Below are 26,603 nucleotides of genomic sequence, written 5' to 3'. Positions count from 1 at the left end.
TTCATGTTGCCAAGTTGAGGCTGTGGGGTTCATTTGCCCAATAATTGGTTCTCACAGCAGCTATGTCAACAATCAAAATAAAAGTGGACATTTTGTATGATTAAAATGGGGTAGGATATCGTGCGTGCGTGTGCGTGCGGGTGTGTGTGTGCGTGTGTACAAAGAGCTAAACGTCCCATTTTCACCTTACAAATGTGTATTTTCAGCACAGTGTTCAGTTGATCTGTCTTGGTATTGTTGGAAAAATCTTGAGAGGGCCATGGGTTGATTTATGGTTACATGAACATCTAGATTGGGTATCAGTATGAGGTCTTATCCCAAAATAAATTGCTCCAGCACACAGGCCTCCTTTAGCATGGTACCGAAGTGTCAGCTGAGACCATGTGTCAAAATCCTGAAATGGAGTTTGAACCAAATGAACTTCTGCCTGAGCTAACCAGACCAATACAACTTTCATTATTATTGATATTTAAGCATTTCCTCCAGAGATGCTACTATGGAGGGATTTTAAAACCGGAATGAGAATTTTCAAGTCAAGGTAGTGAAATGGAGCGCAAGGAATTAAATGTAGCCATTGGAAAATTCATTTTGCCCTCTGTGCTATGGAACTCTGTCTCAGTTATGATTGAAAAAAGACAATCCTCCAGCCCTCATCCCTTTTATAACTCTTTATCTGTCATGTACCCTGCCCAAGGCCCTTTACGCCCCAAAGTCCCCTCTTCCCACCCTCTATAGCCCCGCACAGCCCAATGCCAGATATGACACACTTTGCTCATTGATTCTATACAGCAGATAATGGTTCAATAACCCCTATATTGACTTGAGAATGTGTTTCTTTTATTTAAAAGATTGCTTTGAAAAAACAGTCATTCATAACTTTTTGCTATTTATAAAAAGTCATTTTATTTTAGGACAATAAGTGTCAATGACCAAATCATTTAAAATATCAACAGCGAAAACAAAAAGCACTTGCAACCTCCTAAGCGTATGTAAACAAACACTGTGCAATTGACAGAGATCAGAGTGTTCTTAAAGTGTGGATTGATCACCAGAAACGTCCAACTTAATTTTTCTTCATTGCTAGTCAATAGAGAATGTTTTAGGCCTGCAACCTTTTGACTACAATCTTAAGGACTAATTAAAAGTGATGTTTTGACTCTCAGATAAAAGTGTATATGCTATACCACTTAGAAATATCCATGCTTGTTTGTTGGATGTGAGTGAAAAGTGAATGTTCGTATTTTCATTTTGTGTGTTTTGAAAAATAAATATTTCCTTTTTGTTTTGATTTAACATTATGAGAACGTCTGTGTTGTATTTATTCTTAAGTCTCAGCACTCAAGTTTATAGCACTCCATCTTAAAAATGTAACTTGAGAGAAAAGGGGAAATTTGGCATTGTGTGCCCACCCCACTAGCACCTCCAAATCTATTTGAATGTAGTACTACATTGCCCAGATTATGGGGGGTGGAGGGGTGGTGTCCTGTACAAATTTATACACCATACTCTGCATACTCTGTCACAATTGCAAATAAAGAGGGTGAACAGCACAGACTTAGGATCAATCGTTATAGGCCCACAACCACAAGCCCCCAAGCTGAATCATGTACATTAACTACAACATTTTGGTTGTGGGATTGGAGCCAGTTGTTAATTAAGGATTTCCTACTGATTTAGAATCACTGGGTCGTACAGCATAGAAAGAAACCTTTCAATCCAACTCATCGATGCTGACCAAGTTTCCCAAAATAAATTAGTTCCTTTTGCCTGCACTTAACCCATATCCCTCTAAACCCTTCCTATTCACGTACCTATCCAAATGTTTCTCAAAGGTTGTAATTGTATCTGGATCTACCACTTCCTCAGCCAGTTTATTCCACATACGAACCACACCTCCCTTTTAAATCTTTCTCCTCTCACCTTAAAATTATGCCCTCTAGATTTAAACTGCACAACCCTAAGGAAAAGATCTTTAGCTCTTCACCTTATGATTTTATGAACTTTTATGTGGCCACCCCTCAGCCTCCTATGCTTATCCAGCCTCCCCTTATAACTAAAAGTCTCGATCCTAGTAACATCCTTGTCAATCTTTTCTGCACCCTCTCCAAATTAATGCTATCTACCCTATAGCAGGGCGACCAGGACTATATGCAGTACTCCAAAATTGGCCTCATCAACATCCTGTACAACCATAACATCCCAGTTCCTAAACTCAATCTTCTGAACAAAAGCCAAGTGTTCCAAATGTTGCCTTTTCAGCTATGTCTACCTGTGATGCAACTTTCAATTAACCAAGTATCTGAACCCCTAAACTGTCAGTTCTGTGACACTCCCCAAGGCCCTGCCACGAAATGTGCAAGCCCATCCCTTGTTCTTCTCACCAACCTGTAACACCTCACACTTATCTAAATTAAACTCTATCTGCCACTCCTCTGCCCATTAGCTCAATTGGTCAAGATCCCTTTGTAATCTGAGATAACACTGTCCACTATACCACCAATCTTTTTTTGTTATCTGCAAACCTGCTAACCTTGCTAGAGGTCAGTTAGATAGGCAACTGGTTTGCAATGCAGAGTAACACCACCAGCATGTGTTTAATTCCTGCACCGGCTGAGGTTACCATGAAGGGTCTCCTCCTCAAACTGACGGTGACCCTCAAGTTAGACCACCACAGTTGTCTCTCCATATTGAGAGTCCAGAAGGACTCTATGGCAAATTTGTTTCATAAGTTAAAGGTAATGTGGTGTAATCCCTTCTGAATGACTTCCTTAAATTCCAGGTAGTCAGTGACTATCGAATTTGTTTCAGCCACTACCCTAGTAATATCTTTTTTAAAATCATCACAGAAGTATAACACACAGTTTAAACTTCATCATCAGTGTGGTTTAACTTTAATTGTATAAATACAGTTTTCACAGTTCTGGTCTCAACTTAATTCTGAATATCCTTTCATTCATCATGTCCTGCTTCCTCGCCAAGTAATTGCGTGATAATTTTTGGAATTTTTCTGTGGAGTGCATGCTTCAGTTTCCCAGATGCTGTAATCCAATTTATTCAGTCACAAATTTAATCTGCAGTGTACTAAAGCATAATAGAGAAATATACACAATCATTTCGACATTTTGTGTTTGAGTACTTATGGAGCTGTACAAAGCTCTGAATAATCTTTTACAGAAAATTGTAAGTGTTTATATATGTTGACGTTTTAAGAAATCTTTCACATGTAACACGGCTGTCCACATAATATTTAATGGAAACGCATTTTATTTTCACTTTCGTGAATGCTGATTTCAGTACAACAAAGTATAAAAGAATGATGTGGTAAAGTTACTGTTGCCATGTTCCTCACATTTTTTTACTCCCATCTCCAGCCTGCAAGAGCAGGCTTATCATGGTATAGGGCCAAGTTCTAAATGTATAGAGCAGATTACTGCAGTGGTTTTAACATGGTAACTTTCAAATTTTTTTCGGACAATCTTTTCAAATTCACCCTCGGTAATATTGAACTAAAATGCATTTACTGAATTAACATTCAGTTAAATTTATAGTTTAGATTAGATTACTTACAGCGTGGAAACAGGCCCTTCGGCCCAACAAGTCCACACCGACCCGCCGAAGCGCAACCCACCCAGACCCATTCCCCTACATTTACCCCTTCACCTAACCCTACGGGCAATTTAGCATGGCCAATTCACCTAACCTGCACATTTTTGGATTGTGGGAGGAAACCGGAGCACCCGGAGGAAACCCACGCAGACACTGGGAGAATGTGCAAACTCCACACAGTGTCACCTGAGGCAGGAATTGAACCTGGGTCTCTGGCGCTGTGAGGCAGCAGTGCTAACCATTATAAGAAAAATCTAAATTTGGAAATAAATTAAAATTGAATTGGACATAATGGAACTTGACACTTTTTTTGTGAAATTGGATTTTCTTTCTTTTTGAATTGTATTTCCAAAGCTTATCTTAGTCACTGGAATATTTTAGGAGTTTAGAAGTGAGTGGTGTGGCTGAAAATATATCTAAGGCATACCATTTAGGAAAATAAACCCTGTGATAGCCTATTGAACAAAGCTGTATTACTGGAAACTGAAGTAATTGTGTATGTAATTTCTCAACTGTTTAACCATAGACTAGTTACTAAAATTGTGATACTATTCCAGCTGTTAATCAGACCACTTCTTTCCACATTATTTTTCAAATATCTAATATATTTTGTAATTATTTAAAACAAGCTATTGTCCTGGAAGCTTTCACCACTTTATTATTTCTAACCATCAATACCTATAGATTTTCTTCTGTTATGCTAGTCTCTTGGACTTGATCATCTATAAATCTCACCCATTGACCTCCTACTTTAACAGCATTCTGTATGATTTTTGAGAAGATTTTTGGCTCAGGTTGAGGTTCAGGTTGTATGTTTGCTTGCTGAGCTGTTAATTTGTTCTCGGACATTTCATCACCATGCCAGGTAACATAATCAGTGAGCCTCTGGTGAAGCTCTGGTGTTCTGTCCCACTTTTTATTTTTTGTGTCTTGGTCTGTTAAGGTGGGTGACATTAATAAAATACCCTGCAAGTACGATAGCAAACACTAGATTGGACAGACAGGCAGAAAACTAGCCACCAAAATACATGACCCAGTATCGCTAGTATCCTTACATACAGATGAAGAATGACACCACTTCAACTGAGACAACACATCCATCCTAGCACAGGCTAAACCGAGACATGCACGGGAATTCCTAGAGGTCTGGCATTCAAACCAAAACTCCATCAATAAACACATTGATTTGGACCCCATTTACCAACCTCTGAGAAAAAGAACCAGAAATGTTATCACCCACCTTGCGAGAACAAGTCACATAAGTAGACAGCAGGACGTAACACCAGCGCTCCACCGGAGGCTCACTGATGATGTTACCTAGCATGGGGTTGAAACATCTGAGAGCAAATCTTTCTGAGCAACTCTATACTTCATTTAGTATTTCTTTAATTGTGGTTTCCACATAGACATTAAGGAGCAATGATAGTTGATAACCCTGCCTCGCCTCTTGTCTGATTACATCAGATTCACTTTTACCAAATATCATCAGATTGTAGAAATTTGCCCCATGTGCAAAACTAAAATAGTTATTTTAACTTTCTAGTCAACTGCACTTACTTCCAGCATTTTCATCTGCTTCTGTCAGTTAACCCAATCAAAAGCTACTTTTTCATAAAACATAAAAAGCTAAACATTTTGCTGGTATTCTATTTAATACTCTTTAATAAATGTAGTGGTCTCTAGTTCTATAACTCTTCAAAAACTAACTACCTTGCAGCCAATGTAATGGCCAACTTTGGCTCCCAATTTATTTTCCACAATCTTTACCCTGTTATCGTGTGTAATCAAAGTTACGGTGCAGTGATCTTTGCCATTATCTCCAGTGGGTCTATGGTGCTTCTGAAAAAGTCATCTTGTCGTCCTCTTTATTGTGTATCCAGATAAGCAGTCCTGCAGCTTAGAGGCATTTGGTAAATGGTGCAATGTTATGGTTGAGTTTCAACAGCATACACAAGAAAATTTGCCTTGAAGACTGTAAAGCTAGCATTGTGTGTTTTGTGATCAAGTGACCACAGGCCCTATATTGACCCACAGCCAGAGAAAGCCTGACAGAAAATTGGTCAAACTAAATTAAACAGCAACCTGCAGTTATTAGCTGCTGAAAACAGTGAAAACCAAGGTCACAAAGGTTCAGGGTGCAGCAGTTAGCGTCAATCAGCAGGGTGTGTATTAGCCTACGGTCTGCCTCATAGGCCATGCACTGAGACAAGCATTGACTGTGTCTGGATGACCATCAAGTCTGTGAAAGATTGGTCTTTGGTCTGCTCAACATGTTGGTCTTCCAGAGCACATAGTTGACCTTGACGGAGTGTTGCAGACTGGCACATTCCAAGGTCCAGGACCACGTGGTGAGGGACACGTTAAAGCTTGGGGCAACTGCCACCAGGGTGCAGTGGGAAAAGATTGCCATCTAATGTCTTCCTGCCAAAGTTAAATATGGGTCTGTGTCAGTATTGTACCCTTTAGATGCCTCAAATGTATGTAAATAAATCTTGCACAAGAAAGATGACATTGGTTTGTTTGCTGGATACAGTCAAGTTCTGATTATTTATTTTCTTATGCTACTGCACAGAACCAAACTGCTTTAGTGTCTATGTATATATATACAAATATATGTAAAGATATTTAACAAAAAGCTTCTGTACTGAAGAAGTTTCGATCAGGCTTTCTGGCACCTTAACTTAGTGAGTGCCTGAGGGTGCACTTGAGCCTCCCTGGCATGGAAACAGTGAAGGGTGTTGGCACAACCCCATTGGATGCTTTGAACCCTGCTCATTACTCCATTGGCCGAAGGTCCAGGGTGGGCTGGGATACAAACACACATAGAAGTCACACCACTCGACGAAGACGCGTGTCGGAAGACTATGCAGCAACCCAAGATGACCCAGTAAAAGGGCCACCCTGACCTGAGAGAACCACCTTTGCGGAAGAGAACTAGCTCTACATCAGAGGAAGCAGATTCCAATGGTCCGGTTCGAACACCTGGATCATTGGGGTAATATCCTTTCTCAGACAGACAGAGCTAGATAGAGTAAATATTGGAGGAATTTGGAGTGTGCTCACATGGTAATTTTTAATAAGGAATTTTTATTAATAAAATCGCGTAGAACGGCAAACCGAATTGTGAACCTTTGTCCACCTCACCAACAAGAGCACTTGAGTAAAATGTTTTTAATACATAAACATGGTCAAAGTGTCCAAAGTACAGAAACAGCTTGGAAAGAATTGATCTGTTTCCAAATGCAGTCAGGTAGATATGTGTAAAGGAAGCAAGGACAGTCCATAAACTTGGCTGATGGAAGATTGTTGTTGAAGGAGATGGTGTAGTTGATTATGTTATGAGGCTGTAATGAGATTAAGAAGGGTTAATGTACTTTCACAGTTACAGCAACTATCGTTTATGTCTTTGGTAAGCATGATGGGATGGTATGGATTTGTGGAGGAGTTTAAGGCAAGGTTGACACTATATTGGAATGCAGTGATGTGTGCAAAGAATTTTACATATTGAGGAATGTTGTTGAAACTGGGTCAAGTTGTATTGACTTGAGGCATGGAATATTGGTGATTTTGAAAGGGTGAAATGGTCAGGAATTTAGGAACGAGATCAAGAAGGCAGGCAATAACCTGGAGAAGCTGAGTTGCTTTCAGACGTGAATTGGAAGATAGCTGTGGAACGCTGCGTGGTTGGTGTTGTCAACCTGGATGAAGGGGGAATAGTCTTGAAAAATAGAATCAACTGTTACTCAAAGGCATTTCTGCATCCAGGCATATCACCACACTGTATATGTAGTTTATTTGCATTTGTTTGTAAATGTCCCCTCTTTCCAAGTCTTATTTTTCATTTTTTGGAATACAGATTATCATTATTCTGGAGTATTTCATGTTGTGAATCTCAGCAGAGTGTCAGCAAGCTACACAAATATGAAGACCATCACTCATCTGAGCTTGATCCTTCCTCAACCATTATCTGTTTTAAAAACTGAGAGACTTGACTAGTCAGGTAACATCTGTGGGACAGAGGCCCTGTTCTATGCTGAGATGCACAGGAAACCGGTTTGGAGGGTCTGACTTACAGGGAGAGATTGAATAGGCTGGAGTTGTTTTCCCTGGAGCGTCTGAGGCTGAGGGGTGACATTATAGAGGTTTATAAAATCATGAGGGGCATGGATAGGGTAAATAGACAGTCTTTTCCCTGGGGTGGGGGAGTCCAGAACTAGAGAGCATAGGTTTAGGGTGAGCGGGGAAAGATATAAAAGGGACCTAAGGGGCAACTTTTTCACGCAGACGGTGGTGCATGTATGGAATGAGTTTCAGAGAAAGTGGTGGAGGCTGGTGCAATTATAGCATTTAAAAGGCATCTGGATGGGTATATGAATAGGAAGGGTTTTGATGGATATGGGTCAAGCACGCAAATGGGACTAGATTAGTTTGGGATATCTGGTCGGCATGGACAAATTGGACTGAAGGGTCTGTTTCTGTGCAGTACATCTCTACAACTCTCTAAGTTAAAATAGCAATATATTGTGTCACTGTTAGTGTGCAGAACACATAATTGGCTACTCTCTCCTGTCAATCTGTCAGTGTGAGACTCACTGCGCGTATTTTGTATCTAAATATGATCCACCCACTGCTGAAAAAATTGCCCTGCGTTTTTCTTTTGGTGGAATGTATTGTAGTTTCGTGTGTGTGTGTGTGTGTGTGTGTGTGTGTTACATTTTCATAGAAGCCATCTCAAGATGGATAGTGCTGCTTCATTGTTTTGTATCCTGTTCTAAATCCCACTCTTCATTGGAGAATGACAGTACTGTAGGTATAATTTGTGATTTTTCGAGTAATTGGTTTAAAAGCATCAGACAACTGGTTGTAATTGTGGTGTCTGATTTCACATATGCTGGTGATCTTTTGGCAGGGCTGCAAAATCATCACCACAAGTACAGAAAGTTCTCTGGTCAGAGCTGAGCATGCTCATTGAAGCTTGTTTTTGCTGTCTGCTAAAAGCACACTGCTAGCCGACTCCTGGACTATTCGGGTAAGAAACTGCAGCCCATGAGTGAATCAAGTTTTTTGTTTTTTTACCAGTTCCAACTATGTATTGACTGATCCATTGTCACCAGTGACTGCTTTTGTTTCCTTTACTTCTGTAATCTTTTAGCAAGGCGTATTAATATGAAATATTTGGCAAAATGTCAGGCCGAATTCCAATTCATATTTATTGTGTCTTCTCCTGAGTTTCATTCTGCATCGTCCGATGTAATGCAACCAACAGCTTTATAGGCCCATTATACAAAACAATTTTGTCCTGATGTCGTTCAGTCCAATATAAGATATTTATTAAATATTGGCAGGTGGCATGAAACAACCTCCGAGAGTCATTTTGAGCTGCAGCTTAATATCAACTTTTAAAACTTTGGAATTCACTTTTTCTAATGTTTTCAGTGAGTCAGTTGGCTGTTTAGGGACATTTTAACACCACAGTTTGACTTTAATTAATATTTGAACGACCTACCGTGGTGTAGAGCCAGCAGCATGACTGAGGATTGCCAGCATCAAGTCAGTCTAGCAAACTAACTCTAGTGATTTACAGCAAAAGGCATAGAAGGTAGACACCACCTTGTTTTTTATGACCAGTAATGTTTCTCAAAAGTAACCTTTTTTTTTGAAAAAGCTGAGTTGATGTTTTCTTGACTTGTATATACAGAATTTGGTAGTTTATTGCACGGACTGTTTATGTACAAGCAGCTGTTATTGCTTCTTTGGACAATGTTTTTTAAGTCCTTAAAATGTTGAAGTATTGAAGTTTGTATAGTTTTGTGATTGGAATGCTTTTAATCCTCCTTTTAGGATTTTGTAGTAGTTGTATTTTTTTTTAATTTGTTGCAAAAGCAATAGCTTGAATCTTTCTCAGAGTGGTAAAGATAGAATATATGTTGAGAACAAGTTGCTGCAGTATTGGTCTACTCCCCTTAAATTTGCACCCTTGGTTTCATATGTTTCTTCAATCAGACTGCAGGCAATTTCCTGAGTATCTTCATGAATAATTTCATAGCACTATCATTTTGGCAACCTTCCCCATTTACCTGCAGCTACTTTCCCCTGAGGTTCCTGAAAAACTGTGGGGGCTTTTGGGAACTCCACTCCACGTCTGCTTCCCATCTTCCTATCCCTTTTTCTTCTAAAGGAGATTTGTTTTCCTTACTTTACTCTTCTCACCCCAGCCCTGATCTTGACTTGGTATCCTTTTCTCTCCCTCTATCCCCTAACTGAATTTCTTTCTGAGCAGGCTTCCTCAGTCCACTTCAACAGCAGATGATAGGAAGAATGAAAAGTCTTGCTGAGTTTGTTATCCCAGCATCTTGCCAATGCTTAAACATTGGTGGTGTTCCTCCTGAAAATACATAGGGCTTTCACATTTGTTGGCCAGCATGCTGGTTATAATGTACGGGACAGAATTGCTGTCCAATTTCTGTACTACAGAGAATTCATCATTTGGGCTGACAATTGCCATGATGTCCAGGGACATGCAGACTTAGTGGATCAGCCATGGAAAATGTGGGGTTATGGGACATGGTTAGGATATAGGTCTGGGTGGGATGTCCTTTGTAGTGTTGGTGCGAACTCGATGGGCTGAATGGCTTCTTTTTGCACTGTAGGGATTCTGTTATGTTAGCAGTGAGACAATGTTCCATCAAATGCTTCATGATCCTATTGATGGCCAGCAGCACTTGCTCTTCATTGAGTAATGTAACCAACACCTGAATGGTAAATACCCCCACAGAAGACTCTGTTGATATTTTTGAGCATATGAAACGAAAACCAATGTAGACCATTTAGCTCCATGAGCCTGCTTGACTGTTCTCTAGGTTCATGGCTGATCTGTTTGTTTCAAATTCCACACTCCCTCCCACCCCTGCATTTTTTTTTGGTCTGCTAACTTAATGCTGAATTAAGGGACATTATGTACTCCTGGTTTGGGTTCATTTGAAATACTTTTAAATTAATTGCACATAGGATAAAGACCTTCGCTACAATCCTTGTCACACTGCAGGCAGAACTGCCGATATTTTGAGAGATATGTGGTTGTGGAGCTGCCACATAATTGTTGAATTGATGAGCACAATTAAGGACTTTTTCCACAAACACCATTCACGGGCATACAGTAATACTGATTATCAGCAACTTATATTTGCCAACCAACTTTAACCCAATTTTCTTCACAGGAAGATTGTAAATCAAGATTAGGCACTGACTCTATAGATGATAATGATCTATCGCTTTAAGAACCAAGAATACAAAGGACCACGATGACACCGTGAGGAGACCAAGAGTAGAATGTTGGACTCAAAGATGTGTACAGAGGTTTCTCTGTGACTGCAATTTGTTTAAGTAAATCTACTTGAGATCTTCAAATAAATTGAACCTATGATACTTCACAGTTTAACGTGAGAATGATAATTCTGTGAAGAAAACAGCATAGAAATATAAAAGGTGGTATTGGGACAGATGTCCATAAACTTAGTCAAAGTAGTAGATTTTAAGGACCATCTTAAGGGATATTATCTAGGTTTGTGATAGGAATAGCTAGGTCAGAATATGAGCTTTGAGGAGGATACAAAGGCTGCAAAGAGATAAGAGTTGAAACAAGATATCAGATGGCATGTAATGTGTGGAAGCATTGTTTTCCTTCAAATTTATTCAAAAGTTTAAAAAATAGCATTTTTTTCAAAAAGTCATAACTTCTAAACATTGATGTTCAGAGAGACGCAGGTATGTTTATACAAGGAGCAGAAAGTTAACATGCAGGTATGGCAAGCAATTAGGAAAGCAAATGCATGTTGACCTTGATTGCAAAGGATTAGAGAACAAGAATAAAGAAATTATACTACTTATCCATGATGTTTTGTTGAGACCACATCTGGAATATTATGTACAATTTTGTTCTCCATATTTAAAGCAATATGTATAATATGACTTCCCATAAAGGCAGCGTTTCTGAGACTAAATGTTTAGTCACGGGCTCAACTTTTCCACAAGTGATATTTCTAGAGAGGTTGAAATCCACCCTCCAATTACGGCTGCTAATCAGGGAATGATCGCAAATATAGATTAAACAGAGCTGAAAGTATTCAGTTTTAATAACCTTTGAGGAAACTGATGAATTTAATTCATTTAGTGTACTAAAATTAATCACATTCATCAAAAACAAATGCCTTGTAAACAAGTTTATATACTTTTTGCAGTTCAGAAATGAATAATTCTTACATGCACTGAATATGTTATAAATCCAAAAAGAATTACTCCTCTTCATCTTCTGAAACAAGTAACTCATTACGTCTTTAAATTGTGCCATTATATGTATCTTCAACATCACCTTCACAAGCAACCACAATATCACTGATAACTTCATTCCAAAAATTATCATCTTTTGCATCATTAAGTGCATTAGATATAATTTTGTGTCTCAAATCTCATTGAGTTTTTTGAGAAGGTGACCAAGCATGTAAATGAGGGTAGGGCAGTTGACGTGGTATACATGGACTTCAGTAAAGCCTTTGATAAGGTTCCACATGGTAGGCTGTTGGAGAAAATGCAGAGGCATGGAATTGAGGGTGTTTTAGCAGTTTGGATTAGAAACTGGCTTTCCGAAAGAAGGCAGTGAAGGGTGGTTGATGGAAAATATTCAGCCTGGAGTCTGGTTACTAGTGGTGTACCACAAGGATCTGTTTTGGGACCACTGCTGTTTGCCATTTTTATAAATGACTTAGACGCAGGTATAGGTAGATGGATTAGTAAATTTATAGACGACACTAAGGTCGGTGAAGTAGTGGACAGTGTAGAAGAATGTTACAGGTTGCAGGGGGACTGATAAACTGCAGGATTGGGCTGAGAGGTGGCAAATGGAGTTCAATGCAACTAAATGTGAGGTGATGCACTTTGGGAAGAATAACAGGAAGGCAGAGTACTGGGTCGATGGAAAGATTCCTAATAGTGTGGATTGCAGAGGGATCTTGGAGTTCATGTACATAGATCCCTGAAAGTTGCCATCCAGGTGGATAGTGCTCTTAAGAAGGCATACGGTATGTTAGGTTTCATTCGTAGAGGGATTGAGTTCCGGAGCCGCAATATCATGCTGCAACAATACAAAATGCTGGTGTGGCCACACTTGGAATATTGTGTACAGTTCTGGTCACCATATTTCAGGAAGGATGTGGATGCATTGGAAAAGGTGCAGAGGAGATTTACCAGGATGTTGGCTGGTCTGGACGGAAGGTCATCTGAGGAAAGGCGGAGAGATTTGAACCTGTTCTCATTGGCAAGAAGAAGAGTAAGAGGGGATTTGATAGAGACATACAAGATGATCAGAGGATTAGATGGGGTAGACTGTGAAAGTCTTGTTCCTAGGGTGATGACATCAGCGTGTATGAGGGGGCATAACTACAAATTGAGGGGTGATAGATTTAGCATAGATGTCAGAGGCAGGTTCTTTACGCAGAGTGTGGTAAGGGCATGGAATGCCCTACCTGCTAATGTAGTCAACTCGGCTACATTAGGGAGTTTTAAACAATCCTTAGATAAGCACATGGATGATTTTGGGATAGTGTAGGGGGACGAGCTGAGAATAGTTCACAGGTCAGCGTAACATCGAGGGCAGAAAGGTCTGTTCTGCACTGTATTGTTCTATATTCCACATCCCCCGAATGATTCAATAGCCTTTGCAGGTCACTGCCAAAATTGGGAGAGCATCTCTGCAGGGGTTCCTCATGGTAGTGTTCTTGACCCAACCATCTCCAACTACTTCATCATTAACTTTCTCTTCTTCATAAAGTTCAAATATAGGGACTTTTGCTGCTGATTGCACAATGTTCACCACTATTCCTGACTCAGATACTGAAGCAGTCAGTGCATAAATGCAACAAGAACTGGGCAATATCTAGGCTTGGGCTGACAAGTTGCAAGTAACATTTGTGCATTACAAGCACCAGACAATGACCATCTCCAACAAGATAGAGTCGACCATTGTCCCTTGACATTCAATGGCATTACCATCATTGAATGCCTCACGGTCAGTATCCTGGAGGTTACCAAATGACCAGAAACTGAACTAGATTAGTTCTATAAGTACTGTGGTTACAAGAGCAGTCAGAGGCTAAGAATCATGCAGTAACTCACTCTCTATCTCTCCAAAACCTGTCTACCATCTCCAAAACACAGTCAAGTGTGGTAGCAATTGATTGAATACTCCCCACTTGCCTGGATGGTGCAGATCCAACAACACAGCCTGCTTGATTGGCACCACGTCCACAAACATTCAATCTCTCCTCTTCCTCCTCCAACACACAGTAGCAGTTGTGTGTACTTTCCATAAGATGCACTGCAGAAATTTGCCAGCGTTTCTTAAATAGTGCCTTCCAACTCTAAGACCACTTCCATCTAGAAGGACAAGGGCAGCAAATATATAGGAACATTATCACCTGCAGTCTCTCCTCCAAACCCCTCAGCATCCAGATTTGGAAATATCTCACTGCTCCTTCAGTATTGCTAGGTCAAAATTCTGGAACTCCCTCCCTAACAGCATTGTGAACTGCAGTGGTTCAAGAACACAGTTCACCACCACTATATCAAAGGCAATTCGGGATAGACAATAACTGCTGCCCCTGACAGTGATGTCCAATCCCGTGAGTGAATTTTTAAACAAATTCCATTCTGATTCTTTTCCAGACCCCTGAAACCCACTGACACAGGATTGCTAATGCCAAAGTCTGTATGCTACCTGTGAATGTTTTCTCTTCTCTGGTCATCCAGATATTTCACATTTTATTATATCATCCTTGAAAACCTTGTTTTGGGAGACGTTCCAGTTGGATACTGTATGATCTGAATATGTCTCCAATGAAAAGGACTTTAGTTCTCTTGACTGAAAGCTCAAAACTTCAGTCAGCCATATTTTCAAGCCACCTTTTATCTATCCATCCTTTACCCTGGATTTAGATAACTACTTTTTGCAATTTGTCATTTGGGACAATTTTTCTCTTGAAAATCATCATCGATTTAAGCTTTGATCGATGGAACATGTACAACTGTGAATCTATTCTTTTCATGCCCCAGATTTCTTCACTAACCCTGCCTTCTCTCCAACTTTGTTCTATGGCTGGCGTGTCAAAGATTCATGGTAATCTCATCTATCTTCCCAAAACAGGTCAATTTGTATTCTTTCTTCTGTTAATTGTTGATTCTGAATTGTTGAAATGTGATAAACCTGTCTTTAAACGCTGATGGAGAATGCAGTGAAATCTTGGTCTTATGTCATAGTACAGTATTGTTTCTCATCATAAATCTAGTCCACAGTCTAATGCAATGAAATGTTTGAAATGCCATGCCTAATTATTTGTCTTGTTTCAGGGCCAATAAATCCTTATGCAACTGAAGATCCATGATTTTCATTGACTTATTTTATAATTTCATTTTTCAACTTTGGCCATGTAGCTGGCTTTTCTCTTTGGCATTTGGCTACGTTCTCTAGAGATCATCCTCCAATCTCTTGTGTTCTTCTCCAGTATCTTCAATTGTTCAGCAGCCAGAAAACTTTTGTCTACTTTGTTTTAGTTTGAATTGGGCTACGTATGTACCATTCTTTCTTCTTACCATGCTGCAGTTTTCAGGGATGGGATTCTCAGGAACACAGCATCTAGCAGTGAGATGGTACCTGTGACATCATATGTTGACAGGTCCAGATACAAGAATCTGAACAGCTGTTCTATGATTCTGTTGAGTAGATTGGACTGGGGCATGTTTGGCTTCAGCGACACGAGGGTCTAAGTGCAAAGAGTTTGGATTTTTTTGCCAAATGTTATGGGTCAATTTTTAAATAGTGGGTCACCATTGCTCGAATATGAGGTAACTCGGGCAACTGTCTGTGTGAAGTTTGCACATTCTCCCCATGTCTGCGTGGGTTTCCTCCGGCTGCTCCGGTTTCCTCCCACAGTCCAAAGATGTGCAGGTTTAGGTGAATTGGCCATGCTAAATTGCCCCTAGTGTTAGGTGAAGCGGTAAATGTAGGGGAATGGGTCTGGGTGGGTTGCTCTTCGGAGGGTCAGTGTGGACTTTTTGGGCCAAAGGGCCTGTTTCCACACTGCAAGTAATCTAATCTAGTATTGGAGATGGTAGAGAAAGTCGAGTAGATTGGTCCCTGGATAAATGAGTTTTTTTTCCACAATGAGAGGCTGAGTAAATTGGGTCTGTATTTTTAAGAGTTGAGAAGAATGAAAGATGATCTCGTTGAAACCTCATGAGATTATGAAGGACTTGACAAGATAGACAATATGATATTACATAGAGGTTAATGGGATGAACAGCTCATTCATCTGGAAGAACAGTTGGTGGTTCAAACTGACAGATGAGAAATAGAAACATCAAGCTCTATGGGCTGATAAATTAGTGTAGAGTGGGGTGTCAGCCCTTTACTGGGGGGGTCGTGCCACCATCTGGAGGCTAAGGTAGACGAGCAGATGCCTGGAAGAATACAGCAAGCCAGGTTGCATCAGGTGGTGGAGAGGTCGACGTTTGGAATTTGTTTAAAACCCTTCTTCAGGACTGGGGTGGGTGTAGGGGGAGCTGCAGATAAAGGGAGTGGCTGTGGGAGCAGGATAGTGAGTTGGGATAGGTGGAGACAGGTAGAGGGTATGACCTGGTTGGTTGATGGGAGGGATGAATCTGAGGAATGGAAGGGGAGGAGGAGGGGATGGGAAGGGAGGTTATTTGAAATTGGAGAACTCCATGTTGTGTCCTCTGGCATCTGCAGTTTCTTTTGTCTCTAACCATCTGGAGGCTGCCAGCCAATCTGATTAACCAGCAGCTCTGATGGGACTAGCAGTGCCATGGGTTTGTCCTGGGCAATGCTGGCACTGCCACTAGGCACAAGAAGGCCAATAGAAGATCCAGGTAAGAGAGGGCACTTTAGGGCAAGGATGGTTTTACCTTCCAAGGGAGGGGCATGACATGGGTGTGGAAGAATGGGGTTTAAAGTCTGTGCAGTTAGAAAGGAGGGGCAGTACCGTCTTTCCCTGATGGGGGAAAAAGAGCACCCACCAAAAATACTACTCTCTTTTTGCCTGCCATTTTAAAAAGAAATTTTAAAGTGATTGTCTACATCAACTCCATAATATGACATCGGAATGATAATATTATGGTCCAATGAACCTTTATCAAACAAATGTCAGAGTGCATCAATGTGAAAATGGAGAGTATTTCTAATAAAAGCCAGGCTAGGTTATTCAACCCCTTCAAACGTGCTCTACATTTAATAAGTGTTACATCTGCCACACAATGTGTTTTAACTCCTATATCCAGCAAAGAAAATGACAATCAACTCTTAATAACACTGTATTAATTATTTAAAATACATTAATATTAATCACAACAAAATATACTATAAATGCTATCTTATGCTCTAACTGAATTCTGGATGATCGTGTACTGCCATGCTCCATGTGGTGATGATATGAAGACCTTATGCTCGAAACGTCATCTCTCCTGCTCCTCAGATGCTGACTGACTGGCTGTGCTTTTCCAGCACCACACTTTTCGACTCTGGTCTTCTCGTGATGATTTCAGGGGTGCCTTCACTTCTTGGTGGTTGATCTTGAGTTACCGCGCTGAGGTGGAGTTGCAGCCATTCTTATACCCAAAAGTCTTCATGCCCTTTTTGGGAGGTGGGGGTGTGGGTAGGGGGGTGGGGTGTCTTTAGTGTCCTACAGTAGATTGATCAGGCTCAATCACCCTGATCAATCAGACCCAACTCGGCGTTGGCATGTTGATGGCAGTGTGGTCCTCCATTCCTAGAAGTGTTGGGTGCACATAGCCTCCTTCAAATAAGGGTGTGAGGCTCCCCTGTGCCTGGTACACACTTCAATGTTTCCGCTAGCCCTGAAGAGGACATTCCATTCAAACCCAAATTCAAGTGTGTATTGTAGGATCTGCAGCTACCAGGTTGATTGTGCATTGTGTCATTAGCTACAGCCTGTCTGGATTCTGCAGCATGTTTATTAGCATGGTTACTTGGATCAGGCTTACCTTAGTTTCCCAGCATATCTTAGTCATTGTCTAATCTTTTGATGAATTTACGATGGATTTACAATTTGAGTAGCCCGTCAGGCCATATTAGATTATAGCTGGCCTCGTTGGTCTCCATTCCACTTTCTTGTCTATCCATCTTTTCCCTTAACTCCATCATGGGTGAAATGGTTGGAGAGAACTGGAATCAAAAGCTCAGTTTGGCATTACTTTGACAATCTGGTTCAGCCTGAGACAATGCCTAAAGAATTTAAGGCACAAATAGCAAGAGAATGGAACCTTTGCTAAGGGATGAAGAAGGGCCTGTGCCGGAAACGTCGAATCTCCTGTTCCCTGGATGCTGCCTGACCTGCTGTGCTGTTCCAGCAATAAAGTTTCAACTTTGATCTCCAGCATCTGCAGACCTCACTTTCTCCTCCTAAGGGATGAAGACAATGAGTTTGTTTTTAAATACAGATTTATGGCAACTGAAATGTGAAATAATTATATGAATTCTGTTGTAGCTTAATAATATGTCTGTCTTAGTTTGATTATGATGGATAAATTGGTGCACTGCTCCATTGGATAGGACTGTCCTCCAATGTAATGGGAAATGTGTTATTTATTTGTGAAATTAACTGTTGTATAATGGAACAGCCCTGCACAGGCTGGGATGTGAGTGAGTAGAGAACATTTTTTTTAAATGTAGAAGGAACTAGGCAACAGGAAGAATGACATGTTAAGTAGAGACAGAACAGAAATGATACTCCCTAATGGAAGGCTACATGTCCTGGAGGAATCTAAAACTATTGGAGATATTGGATTGAAGGTTATGTAAACCTAGTGTTTCTGAGTTCAGCATCACCTTCACCCCCAATTTTCATCTATTTTGCTCCCAACCCTTCATGTCTATATGATGCCAGTATCCTGCATTTAAGAGAAAGCTAGTTGTTTCATGTAGGGTTCTGCACAGTTACAGCCAGAAACTCAGCTTAAATTGTCCTCAGAATTTTGCACCCAGCTTTTATTATTCAGTGTCTTCATGCTGGAAATGATTGCATAGATGAGTTGAAACCCAGCACCATTACAGAGCCTGTTCCAACATAGCTCCTAAGTCATGAATTAGTCATTTTCAACACCAGTCAAATGAAAGTAATTGATATACCAAACATTTGAAAAAAGCTGGTCTTAATTAGACTGTTGGAAAAAACAGACAATGAAAAGAAATTTCAGTTTGTCTGTGCAGTTTTTGAAAATTCATTCCAGGATCTCTAATTTCCCTTGAGAAAGTGGAAGGGACCTAACTCATTGAACCGCTGTTGTCCTGGCGGTGTAAGTATGCCCCCAGTGCTTTTCAGAAGGGAGTTACAGGACGTCAACACAATTCAAGAATGGCAATATAATTCCAAGTCAGGATGATTTGGAGCTTGAAAGGGAAGTTGCTGATGTGGTGTCCCCATGTATTTCCTGCTCGTCTAGGTGGTAGAGGTTGCTGCTTTGGAACATTCTGTCTAAGCAACCTTGATACTTTGTTGTATGCATCTTATAGATGGTACACACTGCTGCCACAGTACATTGGCAATGAAAGAAACAGGTTTGAAGGTGATAGATGGGATTCAAATAAAATTGGCTGCTGAGTGGAGCTCTTGAATGTTTTTGGATCCACGCTCATCCAGGAGAGTATTTCATCAGATTCCAGATGTGTGCCTTTTAGACAATGGATGGAGGTGAGTTACTCATCGCAGAATTACCAGCCCTTGACCTCCTGTTGTAGCCACCCTATTGGTCAATTCAATTTCTGGCCAATGGTTACCCCCAGGATGTTGATAATAGGAAATTAACTGATGAAATGGTCAAGATTAGAGTGATGCTGGAAAAGCACAGCAGGTCAGGCAGCATCCGAGGAATGATAAAGGGCTTTTGCCTGAAATGTCGATTTTTCTACTCCTTGGATGCTGCCTGACCTGATGTGCTTTTCCAACACCACTCTAATCTTGACTCTCATCTCCAGCATCTGCAGTACTCTCTTTCGCCTGATATAATGGTCAATTAATGTTGAAGGTATTTTCTATTGTTAGAGATCATCATTGGCCCGCACTAGCGTGGCATGAATATGACTTGCTACTTATCAGTCCAGAGCTGAATGTTGACCAAATGTTGTTGCATTTAGAGGTGGATTTCTTAAGTATTAGAGTTATGAATGGTACTGAACATTTTCCAGTCATCAGGGAACATTCCCACCTCTGATCTTATGATGGAGACAAAGTCAGTGATGAAGCAGCTAAAGATGATTGGGACTCATATACTCCCTTGAGGTTCTCCTGCAGAGATGTCCTGGAGCTGAGATGATTGAATGATTGACCTCCAACAATCACATCTTACTTTGTGCTCAGTGACGCCAACCAGTGGAGAGTTTTACTCCCAATTCCCATTTTCTGCAGTTTTGCTAGGGCTCCTCAATGCTGTCAAATGCTGTCGTGATGTCAGGGTGGTTACTTTCACTTTCTGGAATTCAGCACGTTTGTCCATGTTTGAACTAACAGTGTAATGAGGTCAGGAGCTGAGAGGGCTTGGCAGAACCTAAACAAAATATTAGTGAACAGGTTATTGTTTAGTTTTATAGCATTGGTGAACATACCTTCTACCACTTTGTTGTTTGAGAGTAGACTGATAGCACGGTAATTGCCGAGTTGAATCTGTGTTGCTTTTTGTGGTCAGGACATATCTGGCCCATTTTCCACATAATTGGATAGGTGCCAGTGTTGTAACTATACTGGAATAGCTTGGCTAGAGGCATAGTACGTTCTGGAGCAGACGGCTTCAATATTGTATCCAGAATATTCTCAGGTCCCACAGCCTTTACAGTATCCAGTGCATTCGACCTTTCTTGACATCATGTGGAGTGAACCAAATTAGCTAAAGACTGGCATCTTTGCTGGGGGCGTCAGAGGGGAATGGATCCTCCATTTAAAAATGGTTGCAAATATTTCAGCCTTGTCTGTTGCATTAATGTGCTTGGACCCCATCATCAAGGTTGTGGGTAACTGTGGAGCCTACCCTTCTTGTAAGTTATGTCATCCATTATCATTCACAATGTGATGAAACAAGGGTGCAGAGCTTAGATCTGATCATTGGCCGTGGGATTGTTGTGCATGTTGACTGCTTTTGCTGCCTGGTATGTGAATTGTTGTAACTTCGCTGGTCTGATACCTTGTTTTTGGTGTGCCAGGTGCTGCTCCTGGCATGTCCTCCTGCACTGTTCATTGAATCAGGTTTAATCCTCTGTCTTGATGGTAATGGAAGAGTCTCGGATACGCCGGGCCATGAGTTTACAGATTATGATGGTGATTGATCCACTGCTGTTGGTTTTTCAATAGTATTGCAAGTTAAAATTGGTTCTAAAATGCTAATTGAATTGTGGTGCTATATGGGTACATAACAAATTAGACTGAAATGCATTGAGACCTCATAACTGTAACCTCATTTATATTTTTCTAACCATTTTGCAACTTTTAACAAAACCCCATACCTCAAGTACATGTCACCCATCACTGTTTTTTCAATCTCTGACTTTGATTTACATATGCAAATAATGCGTACATTCCACATTCCTTAATATGTCAAACATATTTAAGATTCTATCATAAATTGTGAATGAGCAAGTAAGGCTCCTGTAAACTTCAGTGATGTTTACACAGTTCCTTGAATCAATTCTTTACACTCTCATGGAAGGGTTATGTCCAATATTTTACCCAAAGTTGAGACATCACAATCCAGGCACTAATAATCTCGGGAGCATAGTTTTAAGTTGCATCGTGATGATTTCAAAATTTGAATTCAGTTTATTAAGTCTATAATTGTGGCCAGGACCACCACCCAGATGGAGCAGCACATTTGCAAGTGCAAAATTTGATTGTTGCATTCAAAACCACATCATAGAAGTGTTTGTAATATTTAATATGATCTCCAGGAAACAAAAATTCTAACAGTGACTATCGTTTTGGTAAAATAAACTCTTTAAAGTCAGTTGTTTATTGCATTTTAGTGACTCACTTGACTGATTTGGGTTCTACTCCTCAAGCTCTGTGACTGGTGACAGAGTTTGCTGCATCCTTAACTTAGACTGAGCAAAGGCCAAGAAAAAGACTATGAATCTAAAATGGGAAATGCTGTTAAAGTAACAGGATTCCATCAATATCATGGAGATCATTTGCACACATGAAAACTGAGGTAGTTGGGAGCGCACATTCCATATATACAAAATCTGTTACATGGCTTTTAACCCCATTCCTGTCCCTGTCAACTATCTTGGATGAAGCAAGTCTGTTTGCAACCTTCATTTCCTTTAATGTCTCCAGCAGCTACGTGGACCTCCAGGGCCTGCAGGTGGCAGCAGTCAAAGAAACCGGCCGTGAATGCATTGCCCCAACATTGGCATGTTTGTGTGGATCCTTGGAGCAACTGCGCAGCTGTGCAGATTAGAGGGAATATAGTTGGCAGCTTTGGTGCCTGGTATGACCACAAATGAGCTTCCAACTGCATGGTTACTCCTCTATAAAACTGCATGATCCCTGTCTCAGCTCCTTTACTGCTGAACCCTTATTGATGCTTTGACATTCGAAGGATGGCATCAATGGCTGGGCCGGCATCAATAGCCCGGCCAACATTTATTGCCTGTCCCTAATTGCCCTTGAAAAGATGGTGAAGAGCTGCATCCTTGAACTGTTGCAGACTATGGAGATATTTTATCTACAGTGCTGTTAGGAAGGGTATTCCAGAAATTTGTGACATTGAAGGAAAAGCAATATAATTCTAAGTCAGAATTTTGTGCCCCTTGAAGGAGAACTCAGTAGTACTCGTTTGTTCTGCTGCCTTTCTCTAGGCTTGAATATTTCACTACACCCTTCATCATTAGGTCATCCAAAATTCACAATTATGACTGTTCCTCGCTTGCTCCTCGGATGCTGCCTGACTGGCTGTGCTTTTCCAGCACCAGACTTTTTGACTGATCTCTAGCAACTGCAGTCCTCACTTTTTCCCAATGTTGGCTGTTGGTCAAGCAAGGCCTTTTTAAATATAAAATTCTCATTCTTGTTTATGAATCCCTCAATGAACCTCTCCTCACTCTATCTCTGTAATCGCTTACATCCCTCTGCAGTAAATGTGGTTGTCTGATTCTGAGAATCCCTGATTTTAACTGCTGTACAAATAAAAGCAAATTACTGCGGATGCAGGAATCTGAAACTAAAAGAGAAAATGCTGGAAAATCTCAGCGGGTCTGGCAGCATCTGTAAGGAGAGAAAAGAGCTGACGTTTCGAGTCTAACTGACCCTTTATCAAAGGATCAGTTGGACGTGAAACGTCAGCTCTTTTCTCTCCTTACAGATGCTGCCAGACCTGCTGAGATTTTCCAGCATTTTCTCTTTGGGTTTTTAATTGCTGAACTATTGCTGGCTGGAATCTTGTAAACTCCCTCTGCTTTTCTACCTCAATTTCTTCCTTTAGGACAGTCCTGAAAAGTTGGGTGGCTTATGGGATGAGGAACTTCAGTTCTATGCTGGATTGGAAAAGGAAGTTCAGGGAGATTTGATGGAGATGCCCAAAATCATGAGAGTCTGGACAGAGCAGTTTGGGAGAAACTGTTCCCATTGATGGAAGACTCAACGACCATTGGACTTTGAGTTAATGTGATTGGCAAAAGAAACAAATATGACATGAGAAAAATCTCTCTACGTAGTCAGTGGTTAAATCCTGGAATGCACTGCCTCAGACTACAGTGGACACAGATTCAAAGAATTTGATAAATGCACATTGACACTAGTGTGTAGCATCTACAAGATATACAGGCTATTTTGACAACCCCTTCCAAACCCATGATCTCTGCCACCCAGAAAGATAAGGGCAGCAGATACAAATGAGTGCCGCCAAGATCCCAACCTAACTTTGAATTATTTTGCTGTTCTTTCTCTAGCTGGCTTTAGCTTTTGGAACTCCCTCCCTCCCTAACAGCACTCTGGGCAAAGAACCCTCTCTTGAACTGCAATAGTTCAAGATTGTAGCTCACCCCACCCTGTCAAGCAGTTAGGGATGGGCAATAAATATTAACTGCAAGTGTTTAAACACATTGGAAGCAGCGACAAGTTTATTTAATGGTTCGTTTTTCTTTCTTGGGTTACATCCAAGATTAACCTTGGATTCCTGCAGGTTTGGACCCTCAAAGCCCAACTTTCAACCGAGCTAGTGAAGTAGCCGAGCAAATCGTGAGAAATGCTATCGGATATGACATTGCTGTTCAAGAAGCCAGCCCAATGCCACATGCTCAAGACAGCTAAGGATCCGCAATAAATGTCAGCTTTGTCAGCAAAGCTCACATCCTGAGAATGAATAATATTTTGCTGAAGTCCTCTCTGATCCAGCTCTGGAATCTTTGTTTTAGTTAACTATTTCCTTCAGAGGAATAGGTATGGCTGGCTTCATATCTTTTTTTCTGTTTTGGGAGTCTGAACAAAACATTGTCAGTTTCTACTTACAGACCATTTAATATTTCTGTCATACTGTTGAGATTCTGGCATTTTTATTACGTAGTCTATGATCTTTGAATCATTTCCCTGGATTTACCTATCTTTACTTGGAACAGCAAATATTCTAAATGTATGCTTTATTCATGAGGCTACATGCCAGTTGCACATATTCAGGAAATCACTGCCTGTAAATTTTTATTTTCTACCTGACAGATTTAGATTTTTATTTTTATTGGGAGTTGTGATCAATCCTTTCCTGAAAACTGTTTAAATGTGGCCACTGCGGGGTGAATGTTTTCTTTCAAAACTTTCTATCAGGTTAGACTAGAATGTGATTTCTGCAAATAAAACTGATTTTTTAAATCCTTTCTCTGTTATGACTGAATTAAAAACAATGTCAAGATAAGTAATTAATCAAAAGACATCATTTTTAGCACAATATTAGTCATGCAAAAGCACCTACTAAATTTTGCCACAGTCGGTCTTACTGTATCTAAATTTAGTTTAGCCCAGTATGTGATATAGTAGACATCTTCATACAGAATTATGTAATATAGTCAAACAGAATCACCATGGCTTCATGAAGGGGAAATAATATCTGACATATTTATTAGAATGCTTTGATGACATAACAATTATAAAGCAGTAGATTTAATATATTTGGATTTTCAGAACATGTTTGATAAGGTACCATACATTGGGTAGCCTTATCAAACTAGTAAGAGCTCATGGTGTGGAGATGGGGTAATATATTAGCATTGATAGAGGATTGGCCAACAACAGAAGATAGAGTTTGGGTAAGGGGTACATTTTCAGGATGACAACTTGTAATAAATGGAGTGCCAGGGTAATCAGTGCTACGGCCAAAATTATTAACATATATTAATAATTTGGATGAGGATAGTAAATGTATTAAAGCCAAGTTTGCAGTTGACACAAAAATAGGCGGGAATGCAAACTGTAAGGATAACACCGTATCTCCAGAAGGATATAAATAGATTGTGATTGAACACAGGCTTGGCAGATGGAATGTAATGTGGGAAATGTGAGTTTACGTACTTTGGCAGAAAGAAGAGAGGAGCTGAATGTTATTTAAATGGAGAAAGACTACAGAAAGCTATGGAATACAGGGATTTGGGAGTCCTTGTCCATGAATTACAAAACACCGGCAGCAGTGTTCCGTGGGTAACAGGCAAGCCTAGTTGAATATTGGCCTTTATTTTAAAAATAATGTAGTATATATGTAAGGAGGTTTTGCTGAAACTATCCAAGTCACCAGTCAGACTGTAGTTGGAATACTGTGAACAGTTTTGGACCTCTAATCTAAGGAAGATATTTTGGCATTGGAGGCAATCCAGAAAAGGTTCACTAAACTGATCTCCGGTATAGTGAGACTATCTCATGAGGAGAAGTTGAGTAGATTGTGCCTGTACTCATTGGAGTTCAGAAGAATGAGAGGCAACCTTATTGCAACATACAAGATTCTTCGGGGAACTTGACAGGGTAGATGTGAAAAGATTGTTTCTCCTTTGGAAGAGACTGGAACCAGATGGCATCATCTCAGAACAAGGGGCTGCATATTTAAGGCAGAAAGGGGAGGAATTTATTTTCTGAAATTAGTGCAATCTGTGTGATTCTTTACCACTGAAGATTGTCAAGGTTGAGTCATTAAGTATATTCAAGGATGGGAGAGACTGATTTTTAATCAGTAAGAGAATCTAGGATTAGGAGAAAATTGCAAGGAATTGGAGATGAGGATTATCAGATCAGCTATGATCTCATTGAATGGCAAAACATGGGCCAAATGGCCTACTTCCGTTCCTAAATCTCATGGCCTTTACTATGAATAAGTAAGTTTTCATATACCATATATTCTTGCTGTAACACTCTCTCTCAACTGGGCCAAAACCTTGAAATTTACATTTATAAACATGAATGATAGAATTTTATCTGGGTTGTGCAGCTCGGTCATTGCCATTTCTGGGTCATAGTTTCAAGGAAAATGTCACAGTTGATTGGTTTATTGCTTTTTAAATTTGTGCTCATAAAGCTGTTAACATTCTTGCTGTTTGAGGTGGATGAAGCTTCTTTCAGTCCTGTGGTTTGGAATTTGCCCTCTTCATGGCCCAGATAGAGCCTCAACGTCTCGCTAGAGAAACCTAGGTTTGCTGTTTTCATTCCCTGGGAGAGGCTAAATTTTTGTTTGTTTTTTTTCCTCATCTGTTATGGTTTTCCACTTTTCAAACTGGACAGAATAAAACGCACAGCAGAGAATGGCTAAAAAATGAATCAGGAAAAATAAATTATGGGTATGAGAGGAATCTGGGTCGAAAGATAAGAACAGTAAGAGTTTCAACAGGTATTTTAAAAGGAAAAGTGTAAGTAAAGTGAGCGTTGGACTTCTCTGGAGTGAGAATGGGGAGGTAATAA

The 26,603-nt window shown here is 40.3% G+C and overlaps 1 protein-coding gene across 8 annotated transcripts in view; it reads left to right on the top strand.

The window, feature by feature from the left end:
- The window catches only part of LOC122549654 (thyroid hormone receptor beta), a 184,317-nt gene that overhangs the window by 37,089 nt on the left and 120,625 nt on the right, over positions 1–26,603 (top strand). For 2 of the 8 annotated variants that reach the window (XM_043689448.2, XM_087986900.1), the window contains exon 3: positions 8,516–8,635. The exons of the other annotated variants lie outside the window; for them this stretch is intronic. The gene's annotated coding sequence lies outside the window, so the exon portion shown is untranslated. The remainder of the gene's footprint in view (positions 1–8,515; positions 8,636–26,603) is intronic. 8 annotated transcript variants of the gene reach the window in all.

This window comes from Chiloscyllium plagiosum, unplaced genomic scaffold (genome assembly GCF_037043375.1).
Source record: "Chiloscyllium plagiosum isolate Xiang-an unplaced genomic scaffold, Cpla_swu_hap1 HiC_scaffold_5, whole genome shotgun sequence".
Taxonomy (NCBI): Eukaryota; Metazoa; Chordata; class Chondrichthyes; order Orectolobiformes; family Hemiscylliidae; genus Chiloscyllium; species Chiloscyllium plagiosum.
Note: the sequence above shows the minus strand (reverse complement) of the source record. Positions and strands in the feature narration are given on the sequence as shown.